The sequence below is a fragment of the Anas platyrhynchos genome, chromosome 1, assembly GCF_047663525.1.
Source record: "Anas platyrhynchos isolate ZD024472 breed Pekin duck chromosome 1, IASCAAS_PekinDuck_T2T, whole genome shotgun sequence".
NCBI lineage: Eukaryota > Metazoa > Chordata > Aves > Anseriformes > Anatidae > Anas > Anas platyrhynchos.
The window spans coordinates 131,571,401-131,588,882 of NC_092587.1; the positions used below are offsets into that span (position 1 = coordinate 131,571,401).

Consider the following 17,482-nt stretch of genomic DNA (forward strand, 5'->3'; position numbering starts at 1 on the left):
AACACTTTCTAACAATAGATAGAATTCGCACCAAATAACATCTTACTAAGAATAGATGAATAATTGTGTAAAAATGCTTCATGCACAATGGAAAAAATTCCAGCAATTTTGGCTGGGAGACTACGACAATTTGTGACACACACAGTAAAAAAAATAAAATAAAATTATACTGTCACAAACGCAGAAAAATATTTTAGTTCTACCAGGGTGCTGCTTAATTGCTTACCCCCAGGTGAGAGTTCCAAACTTTTTTTGGAATTACTTACCTTTTTAACAGTTTCCTGCTTTTAGGTAATTGTCTATCTCCTGCATTAAAAACATAGTTGTGACTACTATCTGAGATCAAAAATTGAGCTTGTTTTTTCTTTGGAACATTGTTTTTTGAACATGCACCATCTCCTTGTAACTTGATGTGAAGGGGCACTCCAGTAATGTTTTCAAAGCTACCCCAGTGATCCTCAAAACATGGTTTCACGATATCTGCACAAAGTCTGACTGTGGGTAGATTGTAGATAGTGTGCTATGACTGCATATCATGCTGATTACTACTCTATCACACCTTCCTTATGCTCCCCTGTCCCTAGCCACACTGCTTCCTGGCTTGCCTCTTCACACTCCTCCTTCAGCTCAACAGCATCCCTAAACACCAGCCTATAATTAGTACAACTAGCAACAGGGGTTTCTTCATGCTCCTTTTTAGCATCCTCCTTGCCTTATGCCCCCACAGGGGATGTGAGAGCAGGAGCTGAGCTGCTAGCACATCACTTTGGTACTCAGTGGGTCTCCATGCTGGAATCACAGGAGCCTGACCCTGATTTAGTGAGCCTTTGCTCTGCCAAAGGAGCTTGATGTAAACATCCTCGTGCACCGCACTCAGAGAAGTTTAAAGCCTGCTGAAGACAAATGAGTACCTTTTATTGGTACATTCTCACTTAGGTGTATTTTATTTAATGCCTTTTGAATTTAATTTTGGGCTTTTCTACCCATACATTTGAAATGCTTTAATGAAATCTGTTTGTAGCAGTTCAATCAAAACATGCCAGTTTGAGTCCAGACAGGGCTACAGAATCTGTCTTCCTGCTGCACTGTACAGCTGATATGAAGGTTGAGCTCTGAGGAGGGCACACCTTAAGGACATGGCTTAATTCCCTTTTACCACTAAACACCATGGTTTTTTTTTCCATGCAAACTTCTTGGTCTTCAATATCTTCTCTCATCCTGTGTGCAAAGCATCTCTGAATTTCAAAATCTTTTTAAAGAGTCATGTCTGGAAGCAAATTTTCGCCCTGCTTCAGGGCCTTACAGCTTCAACCTTCACTTCCCGTATTGGTCACAAAATGTAGAACTGCCTCTTTAAAAACAAACAAAAAAAGTTAGTGAGTGCAGCTTGCAGTGATTTTTATGTTCTTTCACATTTTCCTGCCACACTTCCTTTATTTTTGTCTGTCATTAGGTTAATTGTAATTTCATCTGTCATTTTGTTTATCTTTTCTGTACTATGCATACCAATGGCACTGCATAAGGAACTGTTCAAGTGTGTTTATGTTAATAACAACAAACATAGAAGGGATTGTTCTATGTCAGGTGCTATCTTACAGTATCCCATTAAAAGAACAGATTTCCAGTGAACACTGAACACCTGTTTTTCACATTCTTTAGTAAATGACTAATGTTTATATACAAAGAGAAGGTGACATCAATTGCAGACTGTAGCAGCTGGTAATCACATTGCCAAACCCTCCCAAATGTTAGCCAATTAGCAAAACCAACACTTTTCTTTTCATGAATTCCAACCTTCAGCTTCATTTGCTTGCAGCTAACTCAAATATTATGTGCTGTTACATATAAGTATAGGATTACAGTCCAAAAAGCATTCTGTAGCCACTTCCCAGAACAGAGTGTGCCCTATAGACTGATAGCTAAGGTGGAGTTATCGTCAGATTTATCTCGATTGTCATCACAGAAGACTTCTCCATAGTTTATCAGAGAAAGAGGAGAAAGATCCTGTATGTAAGTGATGGGTAGCCATGTGAGATCCCTAGAGGAGGAGCAAAGCCAATTTCCTGCCTCACTGGGATGGAGGGCAGGCAGAAAGAAGGAGGAAAGGAGATACTTCCACTGTTTACAGCAGAAGAGAAATTCCAGCTTGCACATACCAAGACACAGAGGCCTGACAAGACATAATGAAATTCCTCCTGCCTCAGGAGTCCATGTCAAATTGATCTTTGAGAAGTGTTTCCATAATTACATTCCATGAGGAGAAGGTGAAAAGTATTCCTAATCTTCCCAAGAAATGTGCACGGAACATGAGAATCTGAACAAGTATTTCTATAGGGAAGAACTTTCCACTGAAATGAAAATCAGGACGGTACACTTAACACCGTCAAGATGCCTTTAGTTTAGAGGGAAACAGATTTTCCATAATCCTATCTAAGTGATGCCAGGGGCAAAGCTAGTGGCATGAGTCACAAACCACAGCCTCCAGTTTGCCTTCTCATGGTGCTGCAGGTTAAAAGCCAGCACAGAAAACCAACAGAGAAAAACCAGCTAACTGAAGGAAATCCCTTGTATTACAAGGAAACATTGAATTGCAATCTTCAGGAGTCTTTAAAAAAGCCAAATAGCCCAACAGTTTATTATGGCAGCACTGAAGTGAAAACCAATGCATTAATAATTGTCATTATATATGTGCTGATTAAAAGCAAACCCATTTAATTACTAATATGGATTGTGGGTTTTTATTTCCTGCCAGTAAGAAAAAAAAATCTTCTGAATGTGTTTACAATATTGGCCACAGTCCTACAAATTCTTTAACAAGAACTTTACTCTTTCATATCTGTGAAGCTGTTCACTCACATAGCATACACATTTTGCTGACCAACCCTTATTTGAAATTTATGAACAATGAACACAACTTTTACCTATTTCTTTGTTCTGTCTGTTGACTGGATTCAGTATTTTGTGTTACATATTTAGTCATCTTTCATATATTTGTGTTTACTGGGAGCTGTCTACATATAAGACTAAAATCTTTTCCCCAGATTAATATTCCTTAAAGTTCCTTCTTTCCATCTCAATCTGTTTTGGAATGCAGGCCTAGACTGAAAACTTTCAGCCAGGAAAAATGTTTATGCCAGTAGGCAAGGCACAACACATACCTACGTACACACAAATGCTGCCTCTTTCAGCACAGTATTGCAATTTGTTTCCAGTTTTGTAAGTCTTTATTAGAAAGAAGATTTATGGGTAATGCTTATCCAAATGAGAGCTGTCATGAGAGCATCTAAGACAAATTAGGTGTAGCCCCATTCATTTTTTCAGCAGCACTAGTCTTGCATAGCTAGTTTTTCCCCTCCGTCTTCTGTCTTGTATTACTCTATCAGCGTTACCTGCTCAGGAGTTTTCCACTCCATCTCAGTTGAGACTTCTGTTTTTCATTTGGATACAATCCTGGGAGATGGAACACTAGGGAACGTAGAGATACAGTTGTCCAATACCAACATCTAGTCAAAAAAACCTACAAGCTTCTGGTCAAAAGCAGCTGAGCACCAATCAGCCTTAAAGCTTTTGAAAAATCCCAGCCCAAGCAGTGTACAAGCAGAATGTACTATGCAATTAGCCCCCCTGCCCAGCTTGCTTAAATCAACATGAAATGACATCAACTCAAGTACCATGTAGTTAAATGGTAGAGCAAAGGGCAACCTATGCCTTTGATCGTGCTGACTTCTGCCTTGTTGTGTTATCTTTGTTCTTCAATATCTAAGTGTCTGAGTTCCTCTGAATGTTTAGCGCACAGTTTTAAGTGGATGTCATATCTGACTCTTCTATCCACATAACTTAATGGTAGATATAAAAGAAGAGATAACATAAAAAATCGGGTGTTTCCTACCTTGTCAAGGCTCTTTCTAGATGCATCTGTGAGAGAAACATATTTTTAAATAACCCCCCTCCCCCCCAAAAAAAATGTCCAAAGGAATGAAGTCTTTGCCAGAAGACTCCACCGTTTGGTTTCCTGTTACTGGCATAAGAAAATTCAGTTAATGTTTTGCCTTGAAACAGAACCCAAACATCTCATCACTGCCCATCCAGGCCCTGCTCCAGTTTGGTGTTATTGACCAGATGAAAATGTGAACACCCTGAAATGTTCATGAGAGTTTTGCATGTGATACATACAGCAAGTTTCTCAGTACACAATTTTACGTTATCTGCTTTCCTAAACTGTCAGAGACAAGGCAAAACTGTGGAGTGGGGATTACCAAACAATGTTAAGCACAAGAAAAATCAAAGGGAGAAAGGAGAAAACCTCACTAACAGAAGGAAGCTGAGGTCTTCAGAAGACAAAGATTGTCTTTCTGCCTTAAAAACTGACAAAGCAAAAAGTTTTCAATAACTCTTTTTTTTTTTTTTCCCCCACTTTATTTATTTATTTATTTATTTTGGTCACAATAGTATAATTTAGACATAAAAAAGAAATTATGTGGAGTAAACATACCATTTGTAATTACATTTATCATGAGAGTGACTATCTCAGTCCAGGCTGCAGTAGACAGTGGTCTATCTTGGTGCCATACTCATCTGCAGTTTCTGGGAGAATGAAAACAGAATAAAGGTCTAAAATATATGGGACAGTGATGGTCCTATAATAGACAGAATCACACAATCACACAATCATCTAGGTTGGAAGAGACCTCCAAGATCACCTAGTCCAACTTCTGACCTAACGCTAACAGGTCCTCCACTAAACCATATCCCTAAGCTCTACATCTAAACGTCTTTTAAAGACCTCCAGGGATGGTGACTTAACTACTTCCCTGGACAGCCCATTCCAATGCCTCACAACCCTTTCGGTAAAGAAGTTCTTCCTAAGATCCAACTTAAAACTCCCCTGGCGCAACTTAAGCCCATTCCCCCTCGTCCTGTCACCAGGCACATGGGAGAACAGACCAACCCCCACCTCGCTACAGCCTCCTTTAAGGTACCTGTAGAGAGCAATAAGGTCACCCCTGAGCCTCCTTTTCTCCAGGCTGAACAAGCCCAGCTCCCTTAGCCGCTCCTTGTAGGACTTGTTCTCCAGGCCCCTCACCAGCTTCGTTGCCCTTCTCTGGACCCGCTCAAGCACCTCGATGTCCTTCTTGTAGCGAGGGGCCCAAAACTGAACACAGTACTCGAGGTGCGGCCTCACCAGAGCCGAGTACAGGGGGACGATCACCTCCCTAGCCCTGCTGGTCACACTGTTTCTTATGCAAGCCAGGATGCCGTTGGCCTTCTTGGCCACCATATGAGCACACTGCTGGCTCATATTCAGCCGACTGTCCACCATCACTCCCAGGTCCTTCTCTGCCTGGCAGCTCTCCAACCACTCATCTCCCAGCCTGTAGCTCTGCTTGGGGTTATTGCGCCCCAGGTGCAGGACCCGGCACTTGGCCTTGTTGAACTTCATACAGTTGACCTCAGCCCATCGGTGCAGCCTGTCCAGATCCTCCTGCAGAGTCTTCCTACCCTCAAGCAGATCGACACATGCACCTAACTTGGTGTCATCTGCGAACTTACTGAGGGTGCACTCGATGCCCTCATCCAGATCATCAATAAAGATATTAAAGAGGACTGGCCCCAATACTGAGCCCTGGGGGACGCCACTGGTGGCCAGCCTCCATCTGGATTTGACTCCATTCACCACAACTCTTTGGGCCCGGCTACCCAGGCAGTTTCTAACCCAACGAAGCATACGCTAGTCCAAGCCATGAGAAGCCAGACCTGCACTTCTAGGCTTCTTTCCTGGTATAAGAAATTCAAACCTTGGAAATGTTATATTTGATTTTGCCCTGTGATAGGTACATAGCAGTACCTTCTCTTGTAATATGGAAACATATGTTTTTCAGGTAATGCTAACATGCTTTTACCATGCCATAGTTAGTATCATGCAGCACAGAACAGAGTAAGCACCCTAGGAGGTCTCCAACTCAATGCAGCGTGCCAGTATTGCATGGTTCAACAAGATTTATGGTCTCAGTCCTGTATAACTGGAGTCAGCTGAATTTCTGAAAATGATTTTCTAGAAACAGTAGAACTTTATAGTCAGTACAGTATGACAAAATTTATTGATAGGTCAGAAACATTCTGCATTGTCAGGGGAATCTTTGCTCTCCTTCTAAATTTGATCTCAAGAAACACTTTGTAAACATTGATAATAGTGATATATATATATATATATATATATATTTATGTTCAAAGGAAAAAAATACTGTTCAAGTCTTCAAAGTTTGTTGAACTATTTATTATTGTAGTGGAAAAAATATACTGAGTAAACATCACTAATATACCCTGCACCATATGCTGCAAATATTCAATGAAATTACACAAGGATTTTAAAAAAAAAAAAAGTACCTGCAAATAGATGAGTTAAATGACTAAATGACTGAATTTACAAGAAAAAGGCCTAGAGGGATGTAGAAGGTTTATCACGTATATCCCTCACTGAGATCAATTTTCCAGCACCTAAGCCATGAATATCCTGAGAAACACTTAAGAAACTTCCTCCTGGACACCCCCAGTGCTGCAGCTGTGTGCTGTCTCACCTTGCCCTGTTCATGGTATGCTCAGGGGGTGAGGGTACAATAATTCACCTGAAAAAATGCCTCTCTCTGACCTTACAGTCTGGTCTCTGTCTACTGTAGTTGCAGGCAGTGGGAGGAGGCAGACTTTTGAGGAAAATGATTAGGAGCTGGGCTTCCAGATTAGGCTCTTTCTATGAATTACAATGAGAAGTGCTCTGTCTCTTGTTATCCAGAGGAAGGCCTGGGCAACTGAACTCCTTTGAAGTGTGTGCACGTGCGTATGCGTGCGTGCATCTCTCCCTCTTCTTCTCCATCTGGTCCAAAGAAAGAGCCCCTTTCTTTCCCATGCAGACCATCTTCAAGGCCTGAAAAGGGAGAAAGAAACCGCCATAAAGGCATTTATTTGATCTCAGTGGTGCATGCTGGAAATTTAGTGCTTTATTAAAACGCCGGTTTAGCTGCCAGAGTACTAACGCGGAAGCTTAAATACACCTTCCTTCATGCAAGTCTTCGTTGCTGAGGCATAAATGAAGGCGTAGAAATTAAAATGCTGTGTTCTAGGAGAAATCTGTCTCCCGAAGAGCCGTTTAGGGCCAGGCTGGGGGCTTTTCTCTATCGCTCAGCCTCCCTCCGCGGGCCCCCGTGGGGAGCAGAGAGGAGCGGGGCTCCTTGTTCCTGGAGGGGAGCGCGGCTTGGCTCTGCTGCCCTCTGCTGCCTCTTGTACAGCACGGCCCGGCACACCTCAGCACATTGCAGCCCAACACACCACAGCACGGCACAGCACAGCATGCCACGCCACACAGCACCACACCACGGCCTAGCACACCCCACCCTACCCCTCCACAGCATCACCCCATCCAGACCCCAGCTCTGCTACAGCATCGGCATAAGCTCCCAAATTATCTTTACTAAAAACCTAACTACGTGTCACATTAAATGTATTTATATATCTTTTTAAATGACAAGTCTTGTTTTGTTTTGCAGCCCTTTGAGCAAAACAACCCTTCTGAGCCTTCAAACTCCCTTCTTCATGAGTTATGAATGCCATAAAGCCGTGCCTGCCCTGCATCCCAAAGATGCTGTTATTGTGCCAGGTCTTCAAATCCTTCTGAAATTTTCCACAGTTGCCACATACGTAGCAGTAGCCATGAAGTTAGACAGATGAGGAAAGAGCAGTGAACTCTCAAAGCCCTTAAAGCTGGTGATTGGCAGTAAATATGCAGGTATGGACATCACCTGGCCCTTTATATATAGCACAAGGCTCATTGCAGAGCATGTCAGGGCCTCTTGAGGATTTCAGAGGCTTTTTTATTGGCAACTGAATGCTTGCAGCACCCTGGATGACTTCACAGCAATGCAGCACACCCCTTGTTTCAGCCCTGCTACAGACTGGGTGTATTTGGTGCATATTTGGGGTGACTCTTCTGATTTAGCCTTTTCAAAAATTAAGCAAGTTCACACTTACCAAAACCTCTCTGCAATGCAAAACAGTGTTGTTTATCATATGCAATGTATGTGACTTTGTATTGACCTGCATATTTAAAATAAAGTTTGCCATGTTCAGAATATGTCAGGGTAATTACTCATGCATGTTGGTGCCCATCTGCTGAACTCCCAGCTAGTTTTCTTGCTGAGTCATTTGCAGGCGTGTACCCTCTCTCACAGGTTCGGTCAAAGGCAAGAAAATGGAGGGCTAAAGCTACTTATTTTTTGTAGTATTATAAAGACTGGGGTTGTGACTTGGCTGCAAAAAGAAGCTAGGCAGGTGCAACGGGCTCACAACCATACTGTCTGAGGTTCCTTGTGCTAAACAATCCTCATGTCAGCTATATCTTGGATTTTTCATAATCAATCAATAACAATATATTACTGCCAAAGACAATTTAATGAGATGCTGAGTCTGAAATGTCACCATCCATTAACTGTAATGATGTAAAGGCATTCAGTCTTTTATTGTTCTTACATGCTCACAGTATCTGACTGGAATTTAGTGAGGTCAAGCTAACATGAGGACGGGCTACAAGATACTGTACTGCAGGAGGTAGGAGGCACAACACTCTACTAGAGTACACCCAAAGCTGAATTCTCCTCCCAGTTATATAGATGTAACACCTGTGTTGCAAATGACAGAATCTGCTTACCCACGGTGTAGATATATTCAAACATGTCACGTGAAGAACTTTGATAAAAGTAATAGATAGGAAGCTAAATTTTTTTAAGGCCTAAAAACAAAATAGTGTGAGGTGCCATTCCATCCTCTGCCAACCACAGGTACCCTTCACTTTGATGTCCTATTTTCAGAGATTTCATGAACCTTCTGCTTTAAGGATACAGTTTGAAACTGACTAGCAAAACTAAAGATAAATATTTTCTCAATGAATTGTTAAAAGATCCGTGCTAGCCCTTACAGAAGTACAGCTTTGCCATGGAAAATAGCAGGGATGTGAAAGAGGCTGGTGTCAGGTTTTTGTTTCTTCTAGAAATACACAATCTTTGTCACAGACAGTCCCAGAGCAACTATCACTAATGAATACTGAATGTCATGAATAAATCCATAACTCGAATCCACAAGGAGGACAGGTTTGTGCTAAATAGGCAGAAATAATTTTCTTTTTTGTCATTTGCAAAAGCCCACATTTGGTTAGATATGATATTGGCCATGCAGAAAAAAGAAAAAAAAAAATTGCTGAAAAACACAATGCATGTGATAAAACCAACTTTAGAGAAGGAAAGGAGTGAGTTCTGGGGTCATCCAAAATGAGCAAGTTGTGTGTTTCTCACCCACAAAGATTTAATGATGCCTGAAGGTCTGTACTGAGCAAGAGCCCAAGACTTTTGTGACCAGTTAGGCCACTCCTGCTAAAGCCCCAGACTCAATCAACAAGATCCACCCACATCTCTGGAATACCCTAAAATCCAGCAGCTGCAGACAGAGCACATTTGGCTCTCAAGTGGATCCGGCCCATCACAACACACAGTGACGACTATTTTAAAAAATGCAAGCAAAGACGTTAACCACCATTTTCTGTCATAAGAGCACATTTCTTTTTCAAGTGGGTGACCTGTGTTTGAGGCCCTTCTTATCTTCAACAATGAAAGAGATTCTGTGGCTAGCACTGCTGCTGAGTCCCCAGCTGTGCAGCACAGCTTTTCTGTGTGATCCAAGCCTTGCGCTTCTTGCTGCTGGTGACCTCCATTCAGCAGAACGAACAGAGGAGGAGGATGTCCCTGGAGTTTCCAAACATTGAATACTGTGAGCTATTTTGCTCTGTGCATAAGGTTTCAGAAAGTGTTGTGGGTTTTGTTGTTGTTTTAACTCTGATTGATGAGGAACATTGAATTTTATTCCCATTCACTGTGCTGGGAACAAAGGTGTAAGAACTCAGTTTTTTGGGCCTCTAAAATTCACACATCAGGGCATATTAATGTGTGGGCATCCAAACTTGTGACTGAGACTGGCATCTAGACATTCTTCATCCTAGCCCATGTTTCTAGTAGGTAAACCAAATAAGTAGTTTCAAGAGCATGTAGCAATTATGAATTATTGCTTAATTTCACTCCAGTGGGCTGCACTGTTTGTGTTAATATTTTAATGTTGATGTTTAACCAGAAAATGATAAACTAACTTATTTAATAAACATTGAAATAGTTAGAGGAGATAGATTTGCATTAAAGGGAATGTGGCAAGGATCCATGGATGGCAGTCTCAAGTCAACAGTACCATGGTTGCATGTGAGGTTTAAAACATGAGACCAAACTATTTTAACAGGGATCTTTCTTTTTTAACATCTTTGCCTAAATTCATAAGAAGGAGACTTTCTTTCATACCTTTCATGAGCATAGAAACTCTCTCAGTCAAGATCCACTCCTTTTCAGATTTTACAACTTCCTTCTGCAAGAATCCCCAGGCTCAAGTCAGTTATTCCTCTCAATAACAACCTGCCAACCTTTCAGTCTGAAGTAGTACAATTTGGCCCATCAGAAATACCAATAATAATAATTTTTAGAAAAGAGATAATGAGCTCACATGCAATACAAGGAAAATATTGTTTGCCAAGTGATCAGAAAAGGGGATTCAGATAACTAGAATGGGCATCACAAATTACACGGTTTCTTTTTATCATACTCCTGTTACCAGCTGCTTACCTTGAGAAGGCTGAACACAGGTTAGCAGTTTTTAAGCATGTGTAACTTTTGTTAATTGGTTTCATTTTATGATGTCAGCTGATAATCTTTTCCCAGTGATGATTTGGCAAAAAGAAGCCTGTCCTAAAACAAAACTGGTATCTGTAGCTACTTGCTCACTAGTCACCCTTAATGGCATTAAATCACTGATCCTTAGTTCAGCCGTCCAGGTGTTGTATGAACAATGCAAACAATTTTCTGAGCACTTTGCAGACATGAATGCATCTCCTAGCAGCTCCTGTCTAGCCATTGCACAGAGATTAGATCACTTACCACAGGAGCTGGGTAACAGCATTTTTGTGGTTCCTAATCCAGACTTTGGTCACTAACACCAATCCGCCAAAGCAGACTGATACAAAACACTTGCGATTTGTAAAACCTTGAAAGCAGAAGCTGCTCTTGTCAATTCTATCCACTTTGCTGTAAACTGTTTCTGCTTTAGAAGAGGAAGAATTATTTTTCATTGGGACGTCTTGCTCTCGTTTACTTGCCAGCACTAAACTCATCAGGGAGAGCATTTGTAAGCTCTCTCTGAGAGCTGCGTTAACTTGGGCTTCTTCTGCTGGCTTTTCAGTAACAGAACGTGATTTCTAAAATTTTGTGCAAACAATGGATTAAAGTAGCTTTGGGGTTAAATCTTCCTGTTGCAGCATAGTTCATCAGACTGCAGTGAATGGACTGTGGTGAAGAGACAAACAAGGCTGAGAGCAACTAACATGGACATACCTTCTCAGGATGAAGACAAAGGTAGCCAAAATTAGTTGTTGGTTATACAATTACAAACCTACCTAACTCTGAAATTAATTTCCAAGCAAGACTTTGATAGGTCTAAGCAGACAAATAGTAATACAAAGACAGGAACTGCCAAGGCTCATGTGTGCTGCAAAATATGCTTCATATGTCTTATATAAATCTGCAGTCATATGCATCCTCTCCATTACCAGATGTACTGACTCTAAGCGCTCCAGGTTTGTGTTAGGTTCTCAGTCAACCATGAAATCAAAGCCCAGCTAAATTATCTCTCTGTGTAGCTTACTATTTTTGTCTTCCTTCTGAATCTGAATTTCTGAAGTAAAACTGTCCATTCTCATTTTCTGTGTGAAACACCATACCAGGTTGAATTCTTTATTTTCTGTAGCACCAGACAGATTTTATCCTCTACTATTCCCTGTCTTTGTTAAACCACCTTTCTCTTTCCCTTTCGGCTTCTCTCATCTTCATTCACATTTTCCTGTCTGGTTCACAGTCCTGTCCTCAGTGACTCACTCATCTTTCTTTTCTTACCCCTCACTAACCTTTTTCTTATAATCCTTCTATTTGCCATTCTCATATACCTCTCATGGTTTCTCCTTTGTTCCTCATATGTTCATTTATTCTTTTATCTCACTTTTAATCTTCAGTTTGCATTGGGTGTTTAGACAAGAAAAAATCTTTTTGATCTCTTAAGGCAGAGCAATGGCCATTCCAAAAAATGGTAGTTTTGGTTAAGGTCATTTTAAAAGAATTTGAGGTTTTTATTGTTGTTGTTATATTTTCTAGAAACATGATGATTTGCAAATAGAAAAAAAAAAAAGATAAAGATACTTTTGGTGGCATGGACCTCTGGATCTCATCTGCTCCAAAACCCCTGATAATTTTGGATTTAGATCAGGCTGCTCAGTCCAGATATTGATGTCTCCAAAAACTGTGTTTTTGTAACCTCTCTGGGAAGCCTATTCCAGTGCTTACCTACCCTCATGGTGAAAAGACATTCCTTTTATCTTGTCAGAATATCCTTACCGGTATCAGTTCCCTGTTACACCACCCCTGTGCACCTTAAAGAAGGGCTGGGCTCCATTTTCTCCACCAGCTTTCACCCAGAAGAGGAAAAGGGCAGCACGACTCTCTTGGCCCTCTGTTCATAGGACTGAGGACACTGCTCCACAGCCCCTCCAGGTATGCCACACTCCAGCCCACCAGCTGGGGAGCCCCTCCTGGTTTGGTATCATTCACAGCACAGAAGGCAATTTTTTGATAAGAAACGCAATTTCAGCCTCATTGGACATACAGTTAGGAGTTGGCTACCCATCAATACGGATACGTCTGATACATTTCAGTTTCCGGCACAACACTTCTATTTTCCTTGTTCACAAAAGGCATTGTATTAATAATACATATTTTTTACTAAGCAGGCCTTAAATATGTCCTTCATTTATTAAAAAATAATTTAAAAAATCCATCAATGCAATAGATTTTTTCTCTATACAGTTGCTTTTGTGCTTTACATTGTCTGACCCCTCTTCTGCGCAGATATAGCTAATCATCCAGTGACACAAGGAAATCATATAAGTTAATGGTCAAAATTACTTTAGCTTAAGTAATTCACACGAGGTTTTTTATGGGACATTGCATTACTTTATAAAAAAAATAATTCATTGTAATCAAATTAAATTATTTTATTTTAACATATTATAGGTTAAAATGTATTGTAGCTTATAATACATTACATACTTTATTTAAGATTCATTGTATATATTCACATCAGAAAATATTTTTAAAATTTAATACCAATTTTTCTACAAACTGTCTATTTTTTGTCTTAAAATGAGAAAATGTGACAGTCCTTATACAGTCACATTGCACATGAGAGCTTAGCTGTTTTAGCTTAATATTAAAGAACAATCCTGCAGGCTGCTGAATACTTACCTAAATCCCATGTGACTTCCATGATCAGACTTCTGCAAGACCCACTTTTCAGGCTCAAAGCTTAAATTCTTTTTCACACTTAGGTTCACTTTGCTTACACCTGCTCCAGAGTACTTTGCTGCCACACAGACGATGTTTCACTGTAATAAAACAGATTCCTAACGAACTGCTAGGTCTCCAACAAGCAAGCAATGCTTTTGTCAGGGGCAAGCTTTTCTATGCAATAATAACTTCCTTTAGACTACTGCTGTTTAAATGTTCGTGTTAAAGCTTGTGAAATTTGTAGCCAAAACTCCTCCTGGAACAAGGCACAGGTGGTGCCAATGTGTTCTTTGAATGGTTTGATGGCCAGCCTTGTGAAAGAGAGAGCAGCACCTGATGGCCACCTTGGAGGCCTGGACTGAGCCGGCCTGGAGACTGGAAGCCACCAGCTTTGGTGACATTCTGCATTGGCTTCGTAACCATTTGGACTATGAGCAAATCAAGCAAAGTTTACCATGTACAGCTGCAAAATGTAACTCTCAGAATTCCTGGGCTATCACTGGAAATGAGGCTATTTATAGAGAGATGTGCTGGCAGATATAAACATTTCTCAGAAATAGCAACAAGAAGATAAAGCTTTAACACTCTTGCAGCTAATCTCATGGGTAAATTCGTGGGGTATGTGTTCTCAGTCTGCAGTCATAGAAAGACAGGATGAATTGGCATGTACTAAGCTCCTTCCTGCCAGAGGTTATTATACTAGTTAGTTTTAAACCCTTACATTAAAAAGTACAGCCGTTTCTGCAATCCCATTTTATTCATACATAGGTTTTTGTTTTGTTTCTCTCTCTCTCTCTCTTTTTTTTTTTTTTTTATTCAGAGCTACACTGATCGTTGTCTGTCCTCCTCTATGTTGCAAGACAGTATTTCTGCATGAATAAGGGCAGGTTACTCCTAACAAGGTGCCATCAAACAAAGCACCCCTTATGCGTTTTCTAGTCAAGAGTCCATTGGTACATCATTTGGTTACAGTAGGCAAAATTCAAGTAAATTAGCACTGAATTTACATACATCTGTAAAACAACAAAACCCAGCAACATACAAAGCAAAGCCCAGTGCTGAGCCCAGCACTGTGACAGACTGGAGGAGAAGATGGAGGTATTGCTGGTATGCCACCCTCAGTGCTGCATGCAGGAGATGACCCCCAGCATCCTGCCCAGCCTGCTTAACGCCAGCCAGCTGGAGGTGGCTCTTCTTAGCCAAACAGGGCACGGTCTGGTGACCTCTGTGAAACCCCTCTCTTTTCTCCCTGCTTTTTCCTCTTTTCTTGTGTGACACCCTTCTTCTGCCTCTTCTCTGTTAGTAACATTACAGACAGCTTCACGCAACCAGGGGACTTCAAGCATCTCTGAGCACAGCTTCAGAAAACATGCAAAATGCAGTGGTCCAGCTGACCTATTTCGGTGCCTTCTGTGGCTCCTACCATACTAACCTTTAATGTACTTAATTCCATAACTTTTTGTGGCTACTATCTTTAGTTTACAAATAGGAATCTGTCATAAGGAATCACTATGGGCCAGATTTTACACATATTTGTAAAGCATTGAGATCCACTGCAAACAATTATTCTGAAAGCTGCAGAGGGACAGCTAGTAGGCTTTTCAGCAGGACTTCTGAAAGTCCAGTAAGTGGATGGCCACATCTTTACACGAGCAAAGCACTAGAAATGTGGCTTTAAGTGATTTGAAATTCAGCCCAAGATCTAGTCCTTTTTCTTTTGACCGTGGCTAGCTATTGGATATTGCACAGTTCTTCCGAGTATAAAGATAAGAAGCTGTTTCAGCCTGTATTTCCATCATCCTCATGACCCTGCAAAATTAAAATAATTCCAGTTCCACATATAGCTCTCGTCTTTGAAAACTTTTTTTAAGGGAAAGATGAAACATATCCATATTGGCCAGTTTATTCCCATACCTTTGATGTGCTATTCAGCAGTATCACTGTTATTTCCACTCTCTTCACCAAACTGAATGTTTCATTTCCAGTTATGTTGCCTTCTGTTGTGATAAGGGATTTTTCCCATCAATTTCACAAAGCCAGCAGCTGCAATATACCTACGCAATGGGTGCAATGCCTCTGGTTTTTGATTTCACACATGAATCATGGAACCATAGAATTGTAGAATGACTTGGGTTGGGGGCACCTAAAGATCACCTAGTTCCAACACCTGCCATGGGCAGGGTTGCCACCCACTAGATCAGGTTGCCTAGGGCCTTGTACAACTCATTCTTGATGCCCCAGGGATGGGGCATCTACAGCTTCTCTGGGCAACCTGTTCCAGTGCCTCACCACTCTCTGAGTGAAGAATTTCCTACTACCCTCTAATCTAAATCTCCCCTCTTTTAGTTTAAAACCATTCCCCCTTGTCCTGTCATTATCTGTCTGAGCAGATAAGTTCTTGAGTTTCACTTGGGTCCACTTCTCCAGTCTGTCCAGGTCCCTTCAGATGACATCTCTTCCTTCTGTTGTATCAACCGCACCACACAGCTTGGTGTCATCTGTAAACTTGCTGAGGGTGCACTCAATCCCACTGTCTATGTTGTTGATAAAGATATTAAACAGTACCAGTCTCAGGACAGACCCCTGAGGGACACTGCTCATCACAGGCCTCCACCTAGACATAGAGCCATTGACTACCACTCTCTGGGTAGTCACCTTCAAGCCAATTTCTCATCCACTGAATGGTCTACCCTCCAAATCCATCTCTCTCCAATTTGGAGATCAGGATGTCATGTGGGATCATGTCAAAGGCCTTATAGAAGTCCAACTAGATGACATCAGTCAGTCTTCCTATGTCAACTGATGCAGTCACTCCATCATAGAAGGCCACCAAATTGGTCAGGCAGGATTTACCCTTGGTGAAGCCATGCTGGCTGTCCCAGATCACCTCTTTGTTTTGCATGTGCCTTGTTATTGCTTCCAGGAGGATCTGTTACATGATCTTCCCAGGCACAGAGGTGGGGCTCACCAGTCACTAGTTCCCCAGCTCTTCCTTTCTACCCTTTTTAAAAATGAGAATAATGTTTCCCTTTTTCCAGTCATTGGGGATTTCACCTGACTGCCAGGACTTTTCAAATATGATGGAGAGAGGCTTGGCAACTCCATCAGGCATTTCCCTCAGGACCCTAGGATGCATGGCACTGGGCCCCATAGACCTGTACTTGTTAAGTTCCATCAGGTGGTCTTCATTTACAGCAGGAGGGACCCTCAGCCCCCACCTACAGATTCAGGGAAAGGAGAGACATAGGAGGTCTTACTGGCAATGAAGACTGTGGCAAAGAAGTTGTTGAGTACCTCAGCCTTCTCCATGTCTGTCAGTTCTTCCTTCTCTTTCGTCAGTGGGGTTACACTCTCCTTGGCCTTCCTTTTCTGAGCAATGTACCTACAGACTCCCTTCCTGTTATTCTTTGCCTCCCTTGCCAACCTCAGTTCCATCCATGCCTTGGCTTTCCTGATCCCATCCCTGCACACTCAGACAGCATCCCTGTCCTCTCCCCAGGCCACTTGTCCCTGTTTCCACTGCCTCTACGTTTCCTTCCTGTGCCTCAGTTTGACCAGCCATCCATGTTTTCTACCTTGCCAGCTTGCTTGCTTACACAGGGGGATGAAGAACTTTTGTGCTATAAGGAAAACATACTTAAAAAGTTGCCAGCTGTGTTGAGCTCCTTTGTCCCTGAGGACAGTGTTCTATGGGATCTCATCCACTGGATCTTTAAACAGGTGGAAATTTGCTCTTTGGAAGTTCAGAGTCCTGACTTTGCCCTTTGCCAGGCCAGTATTCCTTTAGATCACAAACTCAACCATGGTGTGGGCCATGCAGCCCAGACTGCCTCCAATCTTAACCTCTTTAATAAGTTCATCTGTATGGGTGAGCACCAGCTCCAGGAACGCTTCTCCTCTGATTGGTTTTTCTAGTACCCGGACCAGGATGTTATCCTTGATGCACTCCAGAAGTCTCCTGTATTGCTTTCATATGCATTCTCTTCTACTTACAGTATTTTTTCTGAGGCCATTTG

The 17,482-nt window shown here is 41.6% G+C and overlaps 1 long non-coding RNA gene across 1 annotated transcript; it reads right to left on the minus strand.

The window, feature by feature from the left end:
* Positions 1–894: 894 nt before the first annotated feature.
* LOC119715652 (uncharacterized) lies at positions 895–14,113 on the minus strand. Its single transcript, XR_005262926.2, has 4 exons — positions 13,425–14,113; positions 4,493–4,584; positions 3,390–3,465; positions 895–1,351 (listed from the first exon to the last, which is right to left on the minus strand). It is a non-coding gene; the product is annotated as an uncharacterized lncRNA (long non-coding RNA).
* Between the last annotated feature and the right edge of the window lie 3,369 nt (positions 14,114–17,482).